Source organism: Danio rerio, chromosome 14, assembly GCF_052040795.2.
Source record: "Danio rerio strain M-AB ecotype USA chromosome 14, GRCz13ab, whole genome shotgun sequence".
Lineage (NCBI taxonomy): Eukaryota > Metazoa > Chordata > Actinopteri > Cypriniformes > Danionidae > Danio > Danio rerio.
The window spans coordinates 57,847,849-57,874,986 of NC_141034.1; the positions used below are offsets into that span (position 1 = coordinate 57,847,849).

Consider the following 27,138-nt stretch of genomic DNA (forward strand, 5'->3'; position numbering starts at 1 on the left):
ATGAAAAATAAGACTTAAATAGAAACAAAACAGAAACAATTTAACTCAAAGTTAAATAAAGTCAAAATAATCAGTCATTTTGCTTTGATTTTTGTGAAAGAATCACTTTAAATTGAATCTTTTCAACAATGCACACATCTAATTATGCAATTAAATAATAACAAATTAAAATTAGTCAATAATTAAACTTAATGAAAGTAAAATCACACTTTTGACATAATGAGGTAAGAGAAAAACAATTTAACTCTAAAATAAAGTCAAAATAATAATGCAATTACAGTCATTTGTGTAAAAGAAGTTTAAATTGAATCTCTTCAACAATGCACACATTTATTTACACATCTATTTAATAACAATATAGCATATTATCATTCAATTTATATATAAAATAACTGTTTTGACTTGTTGTGGTTACATAGAAACAATTAAACTCCAAAACCAAGTCAACATAGTAAGTCATTTGAATAATAGGTCAATGAATCACTTTGAATTGAATCTTTTCAACAATGCACACATTTAATTACGCAATTAAATAATTCCAAAGTAAAGTCAATAATTAAACTTAATAAAAGCAAAATGATGCTTTTAACATCTTGTGGTGAAATTACATGCTAAAAATATAAAAACAATTTCACTGTTTGAAAGATTCAAATAAAAATGATCCGTTCACACAACTCTGCATTTTACAGTGTTAATGCACACATTCAATTACACAATTATAAAATTTACAGTTTAATATCACTATTTAAACTTACTTTTGACATAATGTGGTAAAATCTTTAAACAATTTTACACCTATCAATTGCACTGATTTGTGTGAATGAATCATTTTGCATTTGAATCTTTTTAACAATGCACATATTTAATTACACATCTATTCAAAAACAATAGCATATAATTAAATTATATTAAAGGTAAATAACACTTTTGACAAAATAGAAACAATTTAAATCCAAAATCAAGTCAAAATAATCAGTCAATTGCAGTGATTTGTGTGAAAGAATCACTTTGAATTGAATCTTTTCCATAATGCACACATTTAATTATGCAATTAAATAATTCCACATTAAAAATAGTCAATAATTAAAAGTAATAAAAGTAAAATGAGGCTTTTAACGTCTTGTAATTACATCATAAAAAACAAGTTCACTCTGTATTAAAAGATTAAATTAAAAATGATCTGTTCATGCAAATCAGTGCATTTTAAATAATCTCAAAGCACACATTATATTACACAATTATATCATTATATAATACAATTATATAACTGATGGTATAAAATTATTATTTAAACTCACCTTTGACATTCTGTGGTTAAGTAGAAACAACTTAACACCAAAATCATGTCAAAATAATGCAATTGCAGTGATTTGTGTGAATGAATCATTCTTGCATTTGAATCTTTTCGACAATGCGCATATTTAATTACACGTTTATTTAAAAACAATAGCATAAAATCAAATTATATTAAAGGTAAATAAGATTTTTGACATTGTGGTTATATAGAAACAATTTACCTCTATAAATCAGGTCAGAATAATCAGTCCATTACACTGACTTGTGAAAGAATCACTTTAAATTGAATCTTTTCAACAATGCACATATTTATTTACGCAATTAAACAATTCAAAATAAATATAGTCAATAATTAAACTTAATAGCAGTAAAATCACACTTTTGACATATTGTGGTAAGATTGTGGTAAACAATTTAACTCCAATATCAAGTCAAAATAATAATGCAATTACAGTGAACTGTGTAAAAGAATCACTTTGAATTGAATCTTTTCAGCAATGCACACATTAAATAATTCCAAATTAAATAGTCAATAATTAAATTTAATAACAGTAAATTGATGCTTTTAACATCTTGTGGTGTAATTACATTTTATAAATATAAAAACTATTTTACTGTGTAAAAGATTCATTTAAGAATGATCCGCTCACACACATCGGTGCATTTTACATAATCTCAATGCACACATTAAATCACACAATTATATAACTGATGGTTTAATATCACTATTTAAACTTACTTTTGACATACTGTGGTTAAATTAAATTAATAAACTATTTCACTCCTATCAACAGCACCGATTTGTGTGAATGAATCACTTTGAATTGAACTTTTTCAACAATGCACACATTTACTTACACGTATAGACTAATAGCCTATAATTAAATGCAAAATAAGACTTGACATATTGTGGCAAGATAAAAAAAAAAAAAAAAACATTTTAACTATAAAAATCAAGTCAAAATAATAATGCAATTGCAGTGAATTGTGTGAAAGAATCACTATTAATTTTATCTAATTTAAGCTCAAAATCAACAATGCACACATATATCTATTAAAACAATAGCGTGTAATAACATGTGTATGTAAAATAAGACTTTTAAACTTATTGTGGTAACATAGAAACTCCGAAATCAAGTCATAATAATAAGTCAATTGCATTGGGATGATTTTGCAGTGAATGTTTTTAACAGTACACACACACACACACACACACACACACACACACACACACACACACACACACACACACACACACACACTAATGATCCTCTGAGAGCTGTTCTCAGGATCAGCCACATTCTCAGGGTCACGTCCAGCATTTTACGCATGATTTCAGTGACGAAACAAACAAAAGAGCGAACGGAGAGAGCGCAGAAGTCCAGTGGGAGCGCAGGTGGGTTTCACTTCAGGACAAAACACTCACAACACACACGCTTTTCCCCGTCTTTCACGAGGAGAGCTTCAAAATTGAAGGCTGCTTTATTCATGATGTATGTCGCATTGCGTGGAATAAATAAAATAAAACACAAGTCTGGAGATTGTGCCCCGATGCGTAACCCAGCGTATCTTACATTTTCGCAGAAATGTGACGGATCATTTTGCATTTTGGGTTTTTCAACAATGCATGCACTATATGGGAACACCTTACATTAAGGTTAATGTTAGTTAATGCATGAACAACACATTTATTGCAGTATTTGTTCATGCTAGTTAATGAAAATAAAGGCGTTCTAGTGCATTAACTAATGCTAATCAAGCATGACTTTGAATGTTAATAATGCATTAGTAAATGTTGGACTATGATTAATAAATGCTGTACCATTCATAATTAGATCATGCATGTGAGTAAATTCATGAACTAATGAAACATTATTATAAAGTGCAACTCGTTTAATTATGCTATTAAATAATGACATTTAAAAAACAGTAAAGCAGTGAAAACACACACGCTTTTCTCTGTTTCTTGTAAAAAAAAAAAAGTAAAGGCTCAAATTTAAAGGCTGCACCATTCATGATTTGTGTCACAATGGATCATATTAAATGTATTATTTTCAACAACACACACAACTTCCATTCAAACTTAAGTCCAAATCTAGGTCAAACGCACTGATGTTGATGTGTGTGAAAGCTGATCATTGCACATTTAGATCAATTTTACTGTGAAACTTGTACATCTTTTCAACAATGCATGCATTTACAAGTTATTAAAGCTGTAACGTTTAAAAATCCACTACACATCACTCTGAAACGTAATTATTCATCATTCATCATCTCATCAAAATATTTATTTAAAAGAAAAAGAAATGAATGAATTAAAAAACATGTAACCTGAGAGAGCAGGTGGGTTTCACGTCAGGATAAAACACTGAACATCCACACGCTTTTCTCCTGTCCTGCAGAAAACAAAACAAAACACAAAGCTTTCACATTTACAGGCCGCTTCATTCATGATCTAGATCTGCTTGCACTGATTTGTGTGAATAGATCATTTGCATTTCGTTTCATTACGTAATTCGACAATTACAAATTTAAAAACAGTCAATAATTAAACTTAATAGAAGCAAAATGATCTTTTGTGGTACAATTGCATTTGAAATACATGAACTGTTTCACTCCAAAGTCCAACGCCAAACGCACTAATAAGTGTGAAGGAGGATCTTTTGCATGCAAATTTAGATCAAAACTGTTTTCAACAATGCATGCATTGATTTATAGTAACTTATGTTGCACAAAAAAAAAAAAAAACTATTCCAGAAAAAATAAATAAAGGTTTCACTAGGTTAATTAGGGTAACTAGGCAAGTTAGGGTAATTAGGCAAAACAAATAAAGCTTAAATAATAATATTGAGTTTAAAATTATGTTTAAAAAATTAAAAACTGCTTTTATTCTAGCCAAAAAAAAACAAATAAGACTTTCTCCAGAAGAACAACTATTATCAGACATACTGTGAACATTTCCTTACCGTTCAACATAATTTGGGAAATATTTAAAAAAGAAAGACATTTCAAAGGGGTTTAATAATTCTGACTTCAGCTGTGTATATGTATATATATAGTTTCAAACCTGAAGGCTGGGTGAATGATGATTGATGTCACATTGTATGCTAGTTTAATATCAAGCACATACACGTCTCGCTCTAGAGCAGTGTAAAGCTGAAGAGGAAATGTGGAGCAGGGGTCGCTGATATTTTCTGCACTTTAGTTTATGAACTACATGAGAGACCTGCTGTAACTTTCTTTACCAAAACAGGTGTTTCTAATTGGATTTGCGCTGGGCGCCTTCAATAAAAGTGTTTTAATGGTACTCTCAAAATCATTCTGCATAAATCTGCTGAGAAATACATCACAGAAAAAAATCTGAAGATTCTGACTGCCCTGTCCATCTGTAACACACTGCATCTTTCACTTTTGCAGGGACGTGAGGGATCATTTAACGTTTTGAGTCTTTTCAACAACGCATACTAAGACTATTTGTAAGTTGCTTTGGATAAAAGCGTCTGCTAAATGACTAAATGTAAATGTAATTGCAATTATATAATTTACATAAAAAAACACTAAAACAGTCAAAGTCCACGTCTTTTCTCCTTTCGTGGCTTAATTCGTGATTTATGTCACACTGCACTGATTAGCATGAACAGATCATTTTGCATTGATGCACACAATTAAATAATTCCACATTTAAAATAGTTATTAATCAAACATAATAAAAGTAAAATAACACTTCTGACATCTTGTGGTAAAATTGCATTCAAAATACACAAACTATTTCAATCCAAAGCCCAAATGCAGGTGTGTGAATTAAGGAGGATCATTTTGCGTGCACATTTAGATCAATTTTACATATAATTTTTTTCAACAATGCATACAATTAATTATGCAACAAAATAACTTACAATTTTAAATCTAAAACACTCAAAATCCACATGCTTTTTTCCTTTCTTGCAGAAAAAAAGCAGCTTTATTTGTGATTTATGTCACACTGCACTGATTTGTGTAAAGCGATCATTTTGCATTAATGCAAACATTTACACAATAAATTCCACATTTAAAATAGTGATTAATTAAAATAAATAAAATAAAATAATACTTCTGACAACTTGTGGTAAAACTGCATTCAATTCAATTATATTATATTAACCATTTCAATCCAAAGTCCAAATGCACTGATGTATGGGAAAGAGGTTCATTTTGCATCCAAAATTTAGATCAATTTTGCATAAAATTCTTTTCAACAGTACATGCATTTAATAATGCAATTAAATCATTTACATAAAACACTAAAACACTCAATATCCACATGCTTTTCTCCTTTCTCGCAGAAAAAAAAAAGTCTTTAAAATCGTGATTTATATCACACTGCACTAATTTGTATGAATGGATCATTTTGCATTGATGCACACAATTAAATACACAATTAAATAATTCTGAATTTAAAATAGTGATTAAACATAAAAGTAAAATAATCCTTCTGACATCTTGTGGTAAAATTGCATTTAAAATATTCTTTATCAATCCAAAGTGTAAATGCACTGAGGTGTGTAAAGGAGGATCATTTTGCATGAACATTTAGATCAATTATGAATACAATTATTTTCAACAACGCATACTTTTAATTATGCAATTAAATTATTTACATAAAATACACACTAAAACACTCAAAATCCACATGCTTTTCTCCTTTCCCGCAGAAAAAAAGCATTCAAAACATACAAACTCTTTAAATCCAGTCCATTGTGCATGCAAATTTAGATCAATTTTGCATAAAAGTCTTTTCAGCAGCGCATGCATTTTATTATGTCTTTAAAAGGCTTTAAATTGTGATTATGTCACACTGCACTGATTAATGAAGCGTTTTGCATTGATGCGCACATTTAATAACACAAATAATTCCAACTAGTAACATAATAAAAGTAACTTCTGACATCTTGTGGTAAAATTGCATTCAAAATACACAAACTATTTCAATACAAAGTCTTAACGTGATGAGGTGTGTGAAGGAGGATTGTTTTGCATGCACATTTAGATCAATTATGAATACAATTATTTTCAACAATGCATTCATTTAATTATGCAATTAAATAATTAACTGCTTTTTTAAAACATGAAAACACTCAAAATCCACTTGCCTTTCTCTTTCCTTGCAGAAAACAAAGGCTTTTTCAATCCAAATGCACTGATGTGTGTGAAGGAGGTACACTTTGCATGCAAATTTACTTCAATTCTGCATCAAATGATGTTCAACAATGAATGCATTTACTCATGCACTTTAATAATTCAGACATTAGTTAATAAACGATTATGTTTATATATCAATTACTCTGAAATTGTAATTATTTTTTAAATATTTAATCCAAAAAAAGATCTATATTTAAGCTGATCAGGCACATTGCCAGGGTCACGCCGAGCATTTTACGTATGATTTCTGCAGGGAGCACAGGTGGGTTTCACTTCAGACTAGAACACTCAAAATCCACACACTTTCCGCCTGCTTTCTCGCACAGAATAAAAAAAGAAGTTTCAAACCTGAAGGCTGCTTCATTGATGATTTATGTCACATTGTATGCTGGTTTAATATCAAGCACAAATACGTCTTGCTCTGGAACAGCGCAGAGCTGAGGAGGAAATGTGGAGCAGGGGTCGCTGCGGGTCCGGCCCCCGGGGACTGCAGGGCCTGCGGTCTGCCTGACAGGGGAAAATAGTTTGTAATCTCCAGAGTCCAGCTCGCTCAAATTCAGCACTGCTTTTGCTTTACTCCCAGGACAAGAATTTGGCTTGTATTTCAATAGCTTTTCCAGATGTTCAGTTTGCATTTTTTTAACATGCAAAAAATACAAGAAATCCCCTTTCCCCCCGCAACGCAATCCATTTCATATTCTTCATGCACCACAATTAACGTCCATAAATCAGACGGTGGGACACTTCCCCTTCAATCATCCGGGGAATATTACGGGACGCTGCGATAACTCAAGAATCTGCGGCCAAACAATACAGCGCAGATAAGAATTATTATTGATGGCTTCACTTGGAAAGACAAAAGTGTGTTCATCATCTCCAAACACGCATGAAACACACCTCCAGATGACTCCCAAACTAATCTGAGTGTGGCTGTGTTTCTGACCAGTGCTGGGTGTTCACTAATATCTTCATGTTTAAATGGGTTATGCACAATACAGCTTGTTAAATCATATTGTATTAGTAGATATGCTGGTAAAACTTTAGAGTGCTGGTCTGTTGTTAGCAAGTAACTATACTAGTACTTCATTAATACCTAATACTATTGAGTATTTTAGTATGCATAAATGGACTAGCACCAATATACTTGTCCTCATTAATCCAATTGTACACTCCATCAAGGGCACTTAGATGTGCTGATCTGCTGCTTTTGGCTGTTTCACATGCAAGGTTAAAAACTAAGGGGGCCAGGAGGGCGACGCAGTGGTGCAGTAGGTAGTGCTGTCGCCTCACAGCAAGAAGGTCGCTGGTTCGAATCTCGGCTCGGTTGGCGTTTCTGTGTGGAGTTTGCATGTTCTCCCTGCGTTCGCATGGGTTTCCTCCGGGTGCTTTGGTTTCCCCCACAGTCCAAACACATGCGGTACAGGTGAATTGGGTAGGCTAAATTATCTGTAGTGTATGAGTGTGTGTGTGGAGGTTTCCCAGAGATGGGTTGCGGCTGGAAGGGCATGGAAGGGCCATAAAAACGTGCTGGATAAATTGGCGGTTCATTCCGCTGTGGCGACCCCAGATTAATAAAGGGACTAAGCCGACAAGAACATGAATGAATGAATAAATGAATGTTAGGCAGGGGCAAGGCAGTGGCGCAGTAGGTAGTGCTGTCGCCTCACAGCAAGAAGGTCGCTGGGTCACTGGTTTGAATCTCGGCTCGGTTGGCGTTTCTGTGTGGAGTTTGCATGTTCTCCCTGCGTTTGCGTGGGTTTCATCCGGGTGCCACAGTCCAAACACATGCTAGGCTAATGTGTTCGTAGTGTATGAGTGTGTGTGTGCGGATGTTTCCCAGAGATGGGTTGCAGCTGGAAGGGCATCCGCTGCGTAAAAACTTGCTGGATAAGTTGGCGGTTCATTCCGCTGTGGTGACCCCAGAATAATAAAGGGAATAAGCTGACAAGAAAAATGAATGAATGAATGAGTGAATGAGTGAATGTTAGGCAGGCCGCAGCCCTTTCTGTTTTTAAATCAAGTCCTACAACCCATTTTTACTCTTTGCTTTTAAAAGCATATGAGAGTCATCATGTGTCTGTTGTATTTGTCCTTTGTTTTAGATGGTGTATGTGTGGACAGCACTTTGGTAAGCACTTGTTGTTTTTAAAAAGCACTTTATAAATAAACTTTGACTTGACTAAACTAATGTAGAAGAGGATATACTTGAAAATATATGAACAATCCACACTGCAGGATTCTGTTCACAGTCACTCATACATTTATTTTCACAACTGTTTAACAGCAGTCTATAGTGATCGCTTGCTTATTTTGATTTTAGTTCTACATGAGTAAAAAGAAGTAATGCAACCCTAACCCTAAACAGAAATGGCATTCACCTTCGAGAGAACTTTAAATCAAACCCTCCAGGATTTTGCGGATAAAGTTTTACTATTATTATTGCTGTGATTCTTTTCTCAAAACATGCAGAATTATTTGCTTCAATTTTTGTTTTGGTGGGAAAATAGACACACATCAACTATGTTGTTGTATTTTATCTCAAGAACCAGCAGATTCACAAAATCCTGAGGCTGTGAGGAGCAGCTATAGAAGAGGAAGAAGAAAATTAAGAACCCTGTTTTCAAGCTCAGGTTCAGCCAATCACATGGCAGCAGCTCACTGCATTTCGGCATGTAGACATGGTCAAGAGGATCTGCTGCAGTTCAGAGCGAGCATCAGAATGGGGAAGAAAGCGGATTTAAGAGACTTTGACCGTGGCATGGTTGTTGCTGCCAGCAGGCTGCTCTGAGTATTTCAGAAACTGCTGATCTACTGGGATTTTCACGCACAACCATCTCTAGGCTTTACAGAGAATGAGGAAATCTCCAGTGAGCGGCAGTTCTGTGTGCGCAAATGCCTTGTTGACGTCAGAGGAGAATGGCCAGACTGGTTCCAGCTGATAGAAAGGCAACAGTAACTCAAATAAGCACTCGCTACAACCGAGCTCTGCAGAAGAGCATCTCTGAACACACAACACGTCCAACCTTGAGGCGGATGGGCTACAGCAGCAGAAGAGCACACCGGGTGCCGCTCCTGTCAGCTAAGAACAGGAAACTGAGGCTACAATTCACACAGACTCACCAAAACTGGACAATAGAAGATTGGAGAAACGTTGCTGCTCTGATGAGTCTCCATTTCTGCTGACACATTCGGATGCTCGGCTCACAATTTGGCCTCAACAACATGAAAGCATGGATCATCCTGCCTTGTATCAGCGGTTCAGGCTGGTGGTGGTGGTGTAATGGTGTGGGGGAGATTTTCTTTGGGTCCATTAGTACCAATTGAGCATCAACGCCACAGCCTACCTGAGTATTGCTGCTGACCATGTCCATCCCTTTATGAGCACAGTGTCTCCATCTTCTGATGGCTACTTCCAGCAGGATAACGCAGCATGTCATAAAGCTCAATCATCTCAGACTGGTTTCTTGAACATGACGATGAGTTCACTGTGCTCAAATGGCCTCCACAGTCACCAGAGCTCAATCCAATAGAGCAGCTTTGGGATGTGGTGGAACGGGAGATTGGCATCATGGATGTGCAGCCGACAAATCTGCAGCAACTGTGTGATGCTATCATGACAATATGGAGCAAAATCTCTGAGGAATATTTCCAGTAGCTTGTTGAATCTCTGACACCAAGGATTAAGACAGATCTGAAGGCAAAAAGGGGTTCAACCCGGTACTAGTAAGGTGTACCTAATAAAGTGGCCGGTGAGTGTATATATATATATATATATATATATATATATATATATATATATAATAAATGGGCATAGATTTTTTTTAAAATCTAGATTAAAATGGCTCATTTGAACTCTGCCGAAGGCGTTCAGAGTATGTGTGCTACCCAAATAATGACTAAAGTAAGTCTTTGAGAACGGGTTTCTCAAGCCAGGTGGCGCATTAGACCAGGGGAGCATCTCCTGTTTCCAAAATGCATCCCAAACTGCTGGAGGAACTGTTCTACTCTGATAATTGGCGATGAAAATAAATGATGTTCAATCAGATGTGCTTGTGTTTACTCGCTGTTTATTCAGTTACACATGATTGTTGAACTGTCGGCCTACATAAGCTCATAACAGCCATTTCTGATGACCTTAATCACTCAAAATGACAGGAAACTCTTCCATTACAGCACTTCACGTCAACACCTTGTTATATTACTGTCTATTAAAGCAAATAGCTAGACTACGGATGTCCATGTAAGTGTAGTCAGTAGTGTCTTCGAAGTAACTGAAAGGTCCAGAACGGCTCTGTTTTGTCAGACGCTCACTGGTTTGACTTTCATCCACAGTCATTCTTTTTAAAAATCACTCGCTCTATTTTATTTGTGTATGTTTTACTGGAACGCATTAACTCTACAGGTGCCTGATAGTCAGTGATAGCAAGGAGCTGACGTTGATCAGATTCACTCTAGTGAACAGCATCCATGTGAGCATGAAGACTCGTTCTCGGCCAGGTATATATTCGCGCTAAAATATCAAGGTAAAAGTCATCAATGCTTGTGTAGAACAGACACAGATCCCAACACAACTTTAAGATTAACTTAATGGCGATATTTTCTTTAATCGCCTGATAAAAACGCAGCACGTTAACGCCGATAACAGCCCACCACTAATACATATACAGTATATATGTTTGGTCCTAAACGTCACCTATATGTGTGTGTTCTGCTGACCTGTGGAGCGTCTCTGTGAGCTCTTGATGGAGTCAGTGTGTGTGTGTGTGTGTGTGTGTGTGTGTGTGTGTGTGTGTGTGTGTGTGTGTGAATGAGATGCAGAACAGCAGACTGATGATTATTCTGTAGCTTTCGGCCTTCAGCAGAACTCGCTGAGAGCCAAACAACTTCATCTGCTTACATGATTATAATTACTGCATCAGGGACTGACTGACTGCAGAGGGCCGCAAAACCCTGGACAACACACACACACACACCACTGCCTGAGAGAGAGAGAGAGAGAGTGTGTGTGTGTGATCATTAACGGCTCATGTTGCATGTAAAAACAGGAGATCTGAAAATAAATAAACCCAGAAAACACGATGCACACAGAGATATTTTAATGAAAGTAATAAGAGAGAGAGAGAGAGAGTGTGTGTGTGTGTGTGTTCAGTGCTGCTGACTTCTGAGCATTGGAGTCATTAAAGGCTCACCTGTGCTGAAGGTGAAGATGAAACCAAACCACGGAGAGACACAGAGCTGCTGCTGTGAGGACTGAGTTTGACACACACACATACACACGCAAGCATGCATATGCTCACACACTCATGCATAGATTCCCAAACACACACACACACACACACACACACACACACACACACACACACACGCACGCACGCACGCACGCACGCACGCACGCACGCACGCATACATACATACATGCAAGCTCATATATACACACACAGACTCACATACACACGTGTACATCAGTTCTGTTTTTATCAGTAGTGTGTGTGTGTGTGTGTGTGTGTGTGTGTGTGTGTGTATGTGTGTGTGTGTGTGTGTGTGTGTGTATTAGAGAGAGAAATTCACCAATTTTTATTGAACTTGTGTCACATTTTTAAAAAACAAACATCATTGACTGTAGTGCTACACAAATAAATAAAATAATAAATAAATAAATACATAAAATAATTAATAAATGAACAAAATATTGAATATATAAGTAAAATAAAATAAAAAATATATATAAAAAATAACTAAATAACTAAATAAAATAATAAATAAACAAAAATTAAATAAATAAAGTAAAAAGTAAATAAAATAATTAATCAATAAAATAACAAATAAATTAAATAAATTATGAATAAAATAATAAATAAATATAGGATAAATTAATAGGATAAATAAATGAAAAAATAATAAATAAATAAAATAGTAAAAAAAGTTATAAAATAAATGAAATGATGCATAAATAAATAAAATAATACATAAATAAATATAGTAATTAATAAATAAATAAAAAATAAATACAATAATACATAAATAAAAAAAATAAAAAACACTGCATTAAAGATCTGTTAAGCTGCACAGCACTGACTGTACAACTTACTATTATTAAAATGTTGCACACGACTAATTCATTTCTCACATTTTTAAACAAAATAATATATTAGCAAACGCCAAATGTGTAATTAATATTATTAAAATATGTAAAAACACTTTGAGAGTGGAAACTTAATGTCACCTAACACGTCACGACACCTTAATGATGAAATTTTGCTTCTAAAAACTGAAAAAAAAAAATCGAATATTTACTAATCAGAACATTTTACAGAGCATCAGATCCTTTAATGACCTTCTGTACTGTATACTGAGGAGAATGTTGAGTACTCTCCAGCCATGAACCCCTCACTGCCCCATAAGTTTGATTTAATTTGATTAATCATTTATTTCCCTTCGGCTTAAAATGAAGTGGACTGAACCACCAACTATTCCAGCACATGTTTTACACAGTGGATGCCCTTCCAGTTGCAACCCAGTACTGGGAAACACCCATACACACTCATTCACACACACACACACACACTCATACACTACAGCCAGTGTAGTTGATCAGTTCCCCTATAGCGCATGTGTTTGGACTGTGGGGGAAACCAGAGCAGCCGGAGGAAACCCACGCCAACACAGGGAGAACATGCAAACTCCACACAGAAACACCAACTGACCCAGCTGAGACTCAAACCAGCGACATTCATACTGTGAGGCCACAATACTAACCACTGTGCCACCTTTATTTGATTGATTAATGCTATAATAAATAATAAATGTATTTATATTTTTATGAATCTAGCTGGTTTTCATTCACACGTTTACGATCCAATTTTGTGTCAGATGTGGACAACTGTGGGCTTAAAAATCGAACCCAACATTCATATATGACCCAAAATAGAAGCGAGCCTGTGTTTTCAGAGAGTATAATGTGTTCGACAGCTGCGGGTCACTATAAACTGTTATTATATTAAGAAAACTGGTGACGATCCTCCATTTCTCCTTATGTTTTCCAAAGGAAAAATAACAGAGTCTACAGGTCAGAAACAACACAAGGGTGAGAACATGAAGACCTGAAGACTTCCTTTAAACATCTCCGGCCAAAACCAGAACTACATCAGCAAATAAAGATTCAAAATAAGAGCATATAAAGTGTGGGATTCAGAAGGGTTCTAGTCCATATAAAAAATGAGGGATTTTGAAAACACACCATCAATCAATGTCTGAGAAAAAGTTCTGGTGGGAAGAAACGAACCACCCAAACGCACTGAGAAAACAGCTCCACGCTGAGAACACTTCGACATACACCACTCTGCTCCACAAAACCACATTCTTCCTCGATATATATGGAGCGAAAGCATGCGAGACGGCACGGGAGTCGTGTTGCTTATAGGAGTAGTTCACCCTAAACATTATTCAGTCGTCATGTGCTTTAAAACCGTTCTTTCTTTCTTTCTTTCTTTCTTTCTTTCTTTCTTTCTTAATTCTGAGTCAAGTCTCTGTGTGCAATAGCCCTGTTTCATTAAATACATGCCTCAGCCTACATATTTGAATGTGGAATGGTACAAAGTGTATTTAGTGCTCATTTGTAATTAGCGCATTTTGTTGCACGTTTCAGATGACACATCCACTAGAGGGCGCTGTCTAAATGTTTACGAATCTGAAATGCATTACTTAACGTGCATTTTATGTTTCAGATGACAAATCCACTACATGATGCTGAGTAATTATAAAAACAAATCTGAAATATGTTAATGAGCATTTATTTTGTTGCACGTTTTAAATGACAAATCCACTAGAGGGCGCTGTCTACATTTTTGCGAATCTGAAATCCATTACTCATCCCACATTTTATGTTTCAGGTGACAAATGCACTAGAGGGCGCTGTCTACATATTTTGTAATCTGAAAAACACTATTTAGGGTGCATTTTGTTGCACGTTTCAGATGACAAATTCACTAGAGGGCGCTGTCTACATTTATTTACGATTCTAAAACATGTTAATTAATGTACATTTTGTTGCATGTTTACAGGACATTCCACTAGAAGTTGCTGCCTACATTTGTGTAAATTTAAAATACATTACATAGCGTGTTTTGTTGCACATTTTAAATGACAATCCACTAGATGGCGCAGTCTAATTTTTTACATTTCAGAAATACGTGAATGTGTTTGTTTTTCAGATGACAAATCCACTAAACAGCGGTGTCTACATTTTTGCGCATCTAAAATACATTCATTCATTCATTCATTTTCTTGTCAGCTTAGTCCCTTTATTAATCTGGGGTTGCCACCGCGGAATGAACCGCCAACTTATCCAGCAAGCTTTTACGCAGTGGATGCCCTTCCAGCCGCAACCCATCTCTGGGAAACATCCGCACACACATTCACACACACACTCATACACTACGGACAATTTAGCCTACTCAATTCACCTGTACTGCATGTGTTCGGACTGTAGGGAAACCAGAGCACCCGGAGGAAACCCACGCGAACGCAGGGAGAACGTGCAAACTCCACACAGAATTGCCAACTGATTCGAGGATCGAACCAGCAACCCAGCGACTTTCTTGCTATGAGGCGACAGCACTAAATGCATTAATCGTCATACTTTAATTTCAATGTTTTAGAGGACACATCCACTAGAGGGTGCTGTCTACATTTTAGCCAATCTGAAATAGCATACGCTTTGGTCGCAAGTTTCAAATGATAAATCCACTACATGGCAGGGTCTAAATGTTGTGAATTTGACAGGCATTAATTATCGTTCATTCTGTTGCTCGTTTCAGATGACAAATCCACTAGAGGGCGCTGTCTATGTGTCTATCTGAAATACAACACTTAGTGTATGTTTTGTTGTGCGTTTTACATGACAAATCCACTAGAGAGTGCTGTCTGCATTTTTGCTAATCTGAAATATGCTTTGCACATGTTTTGATTGATGAGCTACCAACCAAACTGATCGATATCACGTTAATTTTAGGTGACGATGTTACACATTACAAATATTTACTCATAGCATTTACAATGAATGATGCATAATTGCATCCATTAACCCTAAACCTAACCCAACATCTAACTCTAACAATATAGCGTCATTAATAGTATTATGTTAATTTAATAGTTACAGTGCAACTATGTTGTCCATATAAAAATAGATACAGTAGATGAGGCAAACATGTTCAACTACTGGTCATAAACATTGTTAATTACTCTTGTATATTGCGGGATTTATTAGGTGTTGTGCAAAGAAAAGCATGAAAATAATCCTTTAAACATGGATAATATGCGCCTGTAAACATCATTAGTGCGAAAAGGAAAAGTTGTCGGTGTCATACTGCCCCCTAGTGCCCATTTAACCCAGAAACCGCAGTCAAATGTATACTGAAATGTTCTTGGCTCAAATATCTAGGCTGAGGCATGTTTTTTCAATGAGTGTGTTGGTCTTTGAGGACCTGCGCTGTTGTTCAGGGGTGACTCTGTTCCTCTGTGTTTAATGACTGCTGCTGCAGGACACAATCCTCAACACGGGACGCCCGCCGACCTCACGCTAAAGCAGCTGGATTACAGCCACAAAGACTGCATGTGCGTACGGCTGGCCCAGATATATCGCTTTAGAAAGAGTCATTTAAGTACTGCTCGCTTCAGGCCAATGTCCCTTCAAAGGGGAAAAAAAAGAGCCGGAGCTGTCGTAACTTAATTGTCAGGGATCTAGGCTGACACCACAAAAGTTTCATTGTCAATCTCAGGTAAGGATGACCTAGAAACTTGAAGTTAACAAGCTAAATTTAACATTCTTCCTCCATCACTATTTTGAGCTGACTTCATTATAGTCATCATTATAGCGCAGGTGAGCGGATGCAACAATTATGATGGAGGAATGGATGACGAAGAGGAAGAAGATGACCCCAAAACACTTAACACAGTATGTATTATTATTATTATTATTATTATTATTATTATTATTATTTTTATTATTACATGAGTATTTACAGTTGAAGACAAAATTATTTAAATTATATTAAAATTTATTTCCAAGTGCTGTTTAATGGAGAGATTTTTTTCAACATTTCTGAACAGTTTTCAATAGTTTTAATAACTAATTTCTAACTGATTTATCATTGCCATGATGACAGCACATAATACTTAACTATATGTTTTATTAGTATTCAGCTTAAAGTGCAATATAAGGGCTTAACTATAGGTTAATTGTTCCAATTGCAATTATGCAATTGTTCCAGTTAAAATCCTAATGGCAGTAGAATTTAATACAAATTGAAATTTATTAAAAAATAAAAGATTAATATAGTAGTCTAACCAGAAGACGACAATGATATCTATCAGTATTTCTGTAAATGTAAAACATAGGGCGCACAGTGGATGACAAAACCACTAGAGGGCGCTTTCTATATTTTTGCAAATCATAAATACATTACTTAGGTTACGTTTCGTTGTATGTTTCAGATGACAAATCCACTAGAGGACACTGTCTATATTTTTGTGAATCTTAAATACATTACATTATTTAGGTTACGTTTCGTTGTACGTTTCAGATGACAAACCCACTAGAGGGCGCTGTCTGTATTTTTGCGAATCTTAAATACATTACATTATTTAGGTTACGTTTCGTTGTACGTTTCAGATGACAAATCCACTAGAGGGCGCTGTCTGTATTTTTGCAAATCTTAAATATATTACTTTGGGTATGTTTTGTTGCATGTTTCAAATGACAAATACACTAGAGGGCACGGCCTGTTTTTGCGAACCTTAAATACATTACATTATTTAGGTTACATTTGGTTGTACTTTTTAGATGACAAATCCACTAGAGGGCACTGTCTGTATTTTTGCGAAGCTAAATATATTACTTTGGGTACGTTTTTTATACACTTCAGATGACAAATCCACTAGGGCAGAGGCGACCAACCCTGTTCCTAAAGATCTACCTTCCTGCAGATTTCAGTTGCAACCCATATCAAACACACCTGTTTGTACTGTAATTATCAAGTGCTGTTCAGATCCTTATTAATTAGTTCAGGTGTGTTTAATCAGGGTTGGAGTTGAACTGTGCAGGAAGGTAGATCTCCAGGAACAGGGTTGAGCACCACTGCACTCGGGGGTGCTTTCCATATTTTTGCAAATCTTAAATACACTACTTAGCGTACGTTTCGTTGTAAACGTCAGATGACAAATCCACTAGAGCAGTGGTTCTCAAACTGTGGTTTGTGTACTAGTGGTACACAGGCTTACTTCTACTGGTGCGCGTAGGAATCACTGAGTTATGAATTTGATGCGTACGATAACACATTTGTGATCAGCATTGGCTGTTCTCTGAAGCCTACGATCAAAGTGCTGTGCTTAGACTGTTTACTTTAGTGCATCGCATCATCAGCTGCTAAAAATCTATTTAATTGGTGCAGAACTAGAGAAAGAGGTGCGTGGGGCTTGCAGAGCAGATATGTGCTAGAGCAGTGGTCTCCAACCCTCGGGCCAGAGACCAGCAACGGTCTATAGATCAATTGGTAACAGGCCGCACAAAAAATTAGGAATTATAATCTAATTTCTAAATGATCATTTATTTAGAAAAATCTTTAATTTTGAAAATGTATTCTTATTATATCTCGATCACTTGAGTGCCAAAATTTAACCCACAGGCTAGCAAAATGAGTAAGAACTGCAGCACGACGTATTCCAGGCGTGCCCAGTTAAATCTTAACTCTTCAGGATGCTTCAACGCGAGTCTTGTGACAAGAACCGACTGATCAGCTTCATATTTTGTATGGAATATAATCTTGTTGAATGAATATGACTCAGCCTTGTTTTAGAACTGTGCAGTGCTGTAGCTGCTTCATTTGGCCAACTACACTACTTTAACTCAACACTGGTCATTATGGTGGTACTTGGAGAGACCATTTTTTCTGAGGTGGTACTTGGAGAAAATAAATTAGAGAACCACTGCACTAGAGGACGCTGTCTATGTTTTTGCAAATTTTAAATATATTACTTCAGGTACGTTTCGTAGAACATTTCAGATTATAAATCCACTAGAGGGCGCTGTCTATGTTTTTTCAAATCTTAAATAAATTACTTGGGGTATATTTCGTTATGTTTCAGATCACAATCCACTAGGTGGCTCTGTCTATATTTTTGAGAATCTTAAGTATATAACTTTGGGTATGTTTTGTTGTACATTTCAGATGGTAAATCCACTAGAGGGGGCTGTCAATATTTTTGCGAATCTTTAATACATAGGGTGCGTTTCTTTGTACAGTTCAGATGACAAATCCACTAGAGGGCACTGTCTACATTTTTGCGAATCTTTAATACAATACTTTGAGTATGTTTCGTTGTACGTTTCAAATCCACTACCTCAGGGTTTTGCATGCCTCAGTTTTTATTCTGTAGTTGTATATACGGTATTACAATATAACTATATACTATTAACTTCAGCCTGATAAACACAAACTTTTTTTTCTAGTGGTTGAACTGGGTATTGCAGACGAAATGTAAAAACTGGAGTGTTTATTTTATTATTTTATTCATCGAGACGCTTCAAGACCGAAATGAAATACTCCGTTTTCCACCATCTGGCAACCCAGAGTGCTGAAATATAATTGGCTAAACTGCCAGTGGGCGGAGTCAGAGATCAAAACAAAGACAGAGGTTCCAACAGGAAACACACTTTATAAAGCAGAATAAGTAAGAGTAACACGTTCACGCAGCATGAAGAGTAAAGACGTACAGCACTGTTAAAGCTGACACTCTCACTGGATTCTTTCACAAGCTTTTCAAGAGTAGTTTCAATGTAAACAATGACGGCAGGACATCACTGAATCCTCATCTGTATAAAGAGTTGAAATATCTAACAGAAAGTAAGCTCTAGTAGGCTGTACTGTGTGTTGACGCGGCTGTGATTATGCAGTGAAGCGCTGCAGCGATCTCTCAGGTGGTAAAAACATTCACTAAAGTGATCGCATTCAACTTTGTCATTTGCATTCTTGACATCTTGGTGTGTTTTTACACACACACACGCGTGTCGCACCTCAGCGGTGTCAGCCATGATGGACCGAGAGCTGTTAAACATAAATATACACACACACACACACACACACACACACACACACACACACACACACACACACACACACGCACACGCACACGCACACACGCACACACGCACACACGCACACACGTACACATGCACGCGTGTGTTCCTGAGCCGCACTCTGATTGGCTGACACACAGAAATCACGGGTGGCATTTCCAGCCCTGCTGGGCGTCTCAGTAAAATGATTTACCGCTCTTTCAGCTCCTTCCTTCTCGTTCCCTCTTTTCCTGCGCTCGTTCCCAGCGGTTTTGATCTATTTTTGCTGCTGCCTGCCAGTCGTTTATCACAGGGAAGAATGGCTAGGAGAGTAATCTGGCATTAGCGAGCAGTGAATAATACCGCAGGATTAACAGAGAGAAAGCCCGAGTTTGTCATCTGAATAAATCACAGCAACATGTCAACATTACAGATAAAGAAACGCACAAGCACAGAGGACGGTGGAGCGACCGGGACACTCACTGCTGCACCACGACTGCCTCAACAAAGACTTCATCATCATAATGACTGCACTGAGGTCAAAGCATTCAGACTCAATACACAGAGAGACGGCAATGCTGGAGCCCACATTACACTGCGATACAACAACTGGGCTGGCCATGTTTCACCCAACATTGGGTTAGTGCAATACTTTGGTTTTGAGTCACATTTATAAGTTCAATTAAACAAAAAAAATCCATTAAATTGCAATCATACTTTTGAACCCAATGGTTAGGTTTGCCCATATTTGACCCATCACTGGGTTACAGCAACTCAGCATATTTTAGAGTGTAAATGAACTCACATTTGTAAGATTAATAAAAATATATATTTAATTAATTAAATTACAACAGCACTTTTTAAGCCAATGGTTGGGTTTGCCCAGCTTTGACCCAACTTTGGGTTAAGGCAATCCCACTTTTTTTTTTTGACTGAATAAAATTATTAAAAAAAAAAAAAAAGAAAAAAAAATGTAATTACTTTTATACTAATTTTTTTTTATTGGTATAACAAATGATCTTTTATATTTAAATGACACTTTTTAACCCGAAAGATTGTGTTTGTCCATGTTTGACCAGACTTTGGCTTAACACAATTTGGTCTTTATTGGAATGTACATAAAGCCTTTTCCACATGATGACACAAACATGCTGTGTTGTTGTAAAACTACAGATGGGATTGTCCATATTTGACCCAACACTGGGTTACACCAATCCAGAATTTAGTTTTGAGTGTATATAAAGTCACTTGGCGAGGCAGTGGCGCAGTAGGCAGTGCTGTCGCCTCACAGCAAGAAGGTCGCTGGTTCGGACCTCGGCTTGCATGTTCTCCTTGCCTTCGCGTGGGTTTCCTCCGGGTGCTCCGGTTTCCCCCACAGTCCAAACACATGCGGTACAGGTGAATTGAGTAGGCTAAATTGTCCGTAGTGTATGAGTGTGTGTGTGAATCTGTGTGTGGATGTTTCCCAGAGATGGGTTGCGGCTGGAAGGGCATCCGCTGTGTAAAAACTTGCTGGATAAGTTGGCGGTTCATTCCGCTGTGGCGACCCCGGATTAATAAAGGGACTAAACCGAAAAGAAAATGAATAAATGAATGAATAAAGTCACTTTTGTAAGTTTATATATAACAGATCAATTAGATTTAAATGACACTTTTAACCTAATGGCTGGGTTTGCCCATGTTTGACCTAACATTGGGTTACAGTTTTTGTAAATGTAATTAAATAATCTATAAAGTTTAAACTACACTTTTTAACCCAATGGTTGGGAATGTCCCTATTTGACCCAGCACTGTTTCAGCAATCCAGCGTTATTTCTTTGAGTCTATATAAACAGGCTTCTGGAGGTTTCATCAAGTCAGATTTAAGACATTTTGAGAGCATTAAGAATAAAAATTTAGACTTATACAGGGTTAAACACTAAGGGTTATTTCTAATGACCCGGTATTATCATGAAAAATCCTGTAATTATTTTGATTTTCCTTCTCTGATTAGGAAATGTAATTGGGGATTTGCTGTAAAAATATCTTAAAGCTGCGCTATATCTGTTTACAATAAAACAGTTAAATATTAAACCAGAGGTTTTATTGAGATGTGCTGTTGGTCATTGGATGGCGTCAACCCTGATTGAGTAGCTTAACATGGACAAAGCAATATTTAGCGAGACTTACAATACAATATGAGTTGTAATTCACATTCAGTGAATCTAAAACTGTAGGGCCCAAAGTTTAGTTTTTGTAATTTAAGACATTTTGAGACTTTTTAAGACCCAGCGGACACTGGTAAAGTCACCCTTGTACATGTAATAAAACTAGTACATTTAAACAATACTTACTAACCCAATGGTTAAGTTTGACCTTATCTGACAACATTGGGTTTCAACAGCCCAGAATTTTTAGAAAGTACATGGAAAGCATAATAATAATGATAATAATAATAATAATAATAATAATAATAATAATAATAATAATAATATTAATAATAATAATAACAATAATTATTATTTTTATTTTTATTATTATTATACTAGTAATAACAACAATAATAATAATAATAGTAATAAGTCGTAATAAAAATAATAATTATAATAATAATAATAATAAACATGATAATAATGATAATAATAATAATAATAATAATAATAAACAATAGTTATAATAATAGTAATAATAATAATGCTATAAGTTATAATTATAATAATATTTATAATAATTTATAATATATAATAATTATAATAAACATTATAATGTATTTTTATATAATTTATCAAGTTTATATGCACTGGAATTAATTAAGTTAACCTTTTTTCCCTAAACAATTGAAGGTGTGTGCTAGTGTGAATGCAGGTGTATACAGTGGACTGTGTTTTGTCCTGTTTTGCAGTCAGTGATGGGACTCTGAGCCTGTCTGTACAGTCAGACGTGGAGATTTACAGTATGAAACAACACTTCCCTCAGTCTCAGACCTGCTCTCTCTGCCACAGGCCACTGGTCAAACTGCCAGCCTGGATTATTCATCACACACTCACCGCGCCGCTCGGTGCACTCGTGTATGTGTGTGTGTGTGTGTGTGTGTGTGTGTGTGTGTGTTTTTACAGCATCCAGAGTGTATTAACACAGCCCAACCAGAGAAACAAGAGATCAAACAACTGAGCAACTGAACACAACACATCCAGACTAACATATACATATATATATATATATATATATATATATATATATATATATATATATATATCAGTTCTTCTGGAGAAAGTCTTATTTGTTTTATTTCGGCTAGAATAAAAGCATTTTTTAATTGTTTTAAAGTCATGTTAAGCTCAATGTTATTCGCCCCTTCAGCAATATTAGTGTTGGATTGTCTCCAGAACAAACCACTGTTAAACAATGACTTGCCTAATTACCCTAACTTTACCCTAATTACCCTAGTGAAGCCTTTACATGTCACTTTAAGCTGAACACTAGTGTCTTGAAGAATATCTAGACTAATATTATAAAATAAAATAAATCAGTTATTAGAAATAAGTTATTAAAACTATTGTGTTTAGAAATATGCTGAAGAAATCTGCTCTCCGATAAACAGAAATTGGGGGAAAAATAAACAGGGGGGCAAATAATTCTGACTTCAACTGTATACTGTATATTTGGACTCTAAACGAGACAAAAGCTCTTAAGTAAGATGTGTTTTTATGTCTTCAGTGTACTCCTGTGTTTGCTAATCTCCCCATGCGTCATTGACGAACACTCCTCTACATTCACACTGCTGAGAGAAACATTAGGGAGCGTTTAAGAAGCACTTGAAGAGCAAATCCCTGCAGACCACATAAAGTTCAATTAAGCAAACAAGCGTCTGCTAGTTAGTCCTGCGCTGATCAATGAGGCCGTAAAACACACTCGACTCCTGCATCATCACAGACACAAAATAAAAGACAAGTGATGATGATGATGATGATGATGATGTCCAACCTATAATGTTAATATACACTTCATTGAACATGTACACACAGGCATCACCTACTCTATAACTGCAGGTTAACTGTGTTTATGTGACTGTTTAATCACCTGACTCAAATACAATAGAAAATAGAAATCAGTTTGGCTAGACAGAACCGTCCAGCAGCTGAAAGACGTGTCTCATATGGAGAATGAAGCCTTGTGCAGTGCTCAGGTGTGAGTTTCTCACAGTCTTCATCAGAGTGTGTAAATCTTGATGCTTCTGTGGGTCTCGTCTATCAAATCTGAGCTTTATTCTGTGTTCTCTATTGGATTCGGATCAGGTGATTGGCTGGGCCATTCTACAGCTTGATTTTCTTCCTCTGAAAGCATCTGAGCTGTGTTTTGGATCATTGTCTTGCTGAAATGGTTTGATCTTCATCCTCCTGCTGATGTAGATGTTGGACTGAAGCAGCTGATGTTCATGTACACTGAGGAAGGGCAGAGGCTTGCTGAAGAACTACTGAGAGATTTCAGCTGCTGTCTGGGCCTTCACTGACGGACAACAACTCCCTTTCTTCATATGTTCATACTTTTTCCCTGCTCCATTTCAGATTATTAAGCAGAACTTCATGTCTAAACTAATCACATTTGTTTTATTTGCATATCTGGAGTTCTTTGGTTGTTACCAACATCAGGGGGTCAACAATCAAGAAAGATGTTTTCTGATGAAAATGGTGATGTGGTGAAAACTTATTTCCCCTGCCCTGCTCTAGTGTTATATATATATATATTAGAGGTGTGAATCCACACTGGTCTCATGGTTTGGTTACGATTATCATGCTATCGATTTGGTTCAATTCGATATCTTGGTGCGTCGACGATGCTTTCCATACACAGTTTTACATTTGGAGGGGCTTTAACAAGCTGTCTGTACAAACACACACACACACACACACACACACACACACACACACAAACAAACAAACAAACAAACAAACAAACAAACAAACACGCATACATGCTCAGGAGTGATATTGTTTGACCGCCCACCAGGGGGACCGCTAGGGGGGGGAAGTTAGGACAATTCTAAGGGCCCATATATTTAGGGGGCCCCAGAGACATTATCAAGGGCCCACTCCAATCCCACACCAATGGGATATGAGATAAATGACGTCAGTACACAATAAGCGGTTATGATTACTACTGAACCGATATCAAATTGTCCGCATCTGCATCGCGGTGAAACAATTAATTTTGACACCCCTAATTATATACATATATATATATATATATATATATATATATATATATATATATATATATATATATATATATATAGTAAAGGGCCACAAGTGGTCGCTATAGGTCGTTAATTTTCACTCACCTTATTCAGGTTAATGACTTTAAAGCAAACCACGGAACCTCAATAATCATACTATGCCACACTCATCAAAACGATCAAACATGTGCACGCATGTGTGTGTTTAGAAATACATCAATACACACACACATTATGTCTCAGTTATTTCATTTGTGGTTAATCGAGATAATAACAAATAATCAGAATAATAACAAAATAGTTTAATTTCCTTTAACTACATTTATTAAATGACATTCAATAATAATAAAACATTTTAACCCAGTGGTTGAGTTTGTTCATATTTGAGCCAACATTAGGTTATTATACCCAGCTTTTTGAGTGTCCAAAGAAAGAAAAATATTTGTGAACAGAAATATATAATATATTAAATATATCAAAGAATTTTTAGAGGCTGTTTTTTGGAAATCAAGCGGATTTATTAGCTCAGAAAAAAATCATAGTAAAGTAAGCAGAATCTCATTCATTCATTCATTCATTCACTTATTCATTCATTCACTCATTCATTCATTCATTCACTCACTTATTCATTCATTCATTCATTCACTCATTCATTCATTCACTCATTCATTCATTAATTCATTCACTCATTTATTCATTCATTTATTCATTCATTCATTTATTCACTCATTCATTCACTCATTCACTCACTCATTCATTCACTCATTCATTCACTCATTCACTCACTCATTCATTCATTCATTCATTCACTCATTCATTCACTCATTCATTCATTCATTCGCTCATTCATTCATTCACTCATTCATTCATTCACTCATTCATTCATTCACTCATTCATTCATTCATTCATTCATTCACTCATTAGTTCACTCATTCATTCATTCACTCATTCATTCACTCATTCATTCACTCATTCATTCACTCATTCATTCATTCATTCACTCATTCATTCATTCACTCATTCATTCATTCATTCATTCATTCATTCATTCGCTCATTCATTCATTCATTCATTCACTCATTCATTCACTCATTCCTTCACTCATTCATTCATTCACTCATTCATTCATTCATTCATTCATTCACTCATTCATTCATTCATTCACTCATTCATTCACTCACTCATTCATTCATTCACTCATTCATTCACTCATTCATTCATTCATTCATTCATTCACTCATTCATTCACTCATTCACTCACTCATTCACTTATTCATTCACTCATTCATTCATTCATTCACTCATTCATTCACTCATTCATTCATTCACTCATTCATTCATTCATTCATTCACTCATTCATTCATTCACTCATTCATTCATTCACTCATTCATTCACTCATTCTCCTTCAGCTTAATCCCTTTCTTAATCAGAGGTCGCCACAGAGGAATGATCCGTCAACTGTTCCAGCATACTTTTTACACAGGGGATGTCCTTTTAGCTGCAACCCAGTACTGGGAAACACCCATACACATTCATTCAAACACACACACACACACACTCATACACTACAGCCAGTGTAGTTGATCAGTTCCCCCATAGCGCATGTGTTTGGACTGTGAGGGAAACCGGAGCACCCGGAGGAAACCCACGCCAACATGGGGAGAACATGCAAACTCCACACAGAAACACCAACTGACCCAGCCGGGACTCAAACCAGCGACCTTCTTGCTGAGAGGCCACAGTGATAACCCCTTAGCCACCATGCCGCTCAAGCTCACCAACTTCTATTCAAAACAAGCCCAAAAAAGCACGTCTTAAAACAATCTTAAACATTCACAGACTGAAATCTCATGAAAATCTGGCCATTTTTTGATCACTTTGATTTTTTATTCAAAATAATAACGCAAATAAAGGGATAAAAGTCGATCAATGAGGCTGTGAAGCACACTGGACTCCAGCAGCTCTCCTGTATCATCAGCACACCCAAAATAAAGGACAAAAGAGCGAAAGACGGAGGAGGAGGAGATGATGAAGTCCTCCTGGTGTCTTTACCTTTAATGTGAGGAGCATTAGTGCATCAGGGCTCTCTCTCCGGACCGCTGCACTTCTCCAGCTTAATTATTAAGAGTGCGGCTAATGAACTGCAGGATTACGGAGGTGATAATGGCGTCCTGGTGGCGCATTAAGTCTTGCTGGATGTCATTGTGCTCTGAGGACGAGAGAATGAGACAAGGGGAAGACATAAGAAAGAAAAGTCAAAGAGAAATAAAAGTGTGTGTCTTGTGGGACGCGAGCGGCTGGCGCTGGTGTGCGGTGTGTGTGAGGCTGTAACCTGCTA

At 36.2% G+C, this 27,138-nt stretch overlaps 1 long non-coding RNA gene across 5 annotated transcripts in view; it reads right to left on the reverse strand.

Moving 5' to 3' along the window:
* Positions 1–27,138, reverse strand: part of LOC141377622 (uncharacterized) — a 143,962-nt gene that overhangs the window by 23,032 nt on the left and 93,792 nt on the right. For all 5 annotated transcript variants that reach the window (XR_015508001.1, XR_015508002.1, XR_015508005.1 and 2 more), the window contains exons 3-4: positions 26,853–27,009; positions 3,628–3,692 (exon numbers count right to left, since the gene is read on the reverse strand). This is a non-coding gene — a long non-coding RNA (uncharacterized LOC141377622). The remainder of the gene's footprint in view (positions 1–3,627; positions 3,693–26,852; positions 27,010–27,138) is intronic.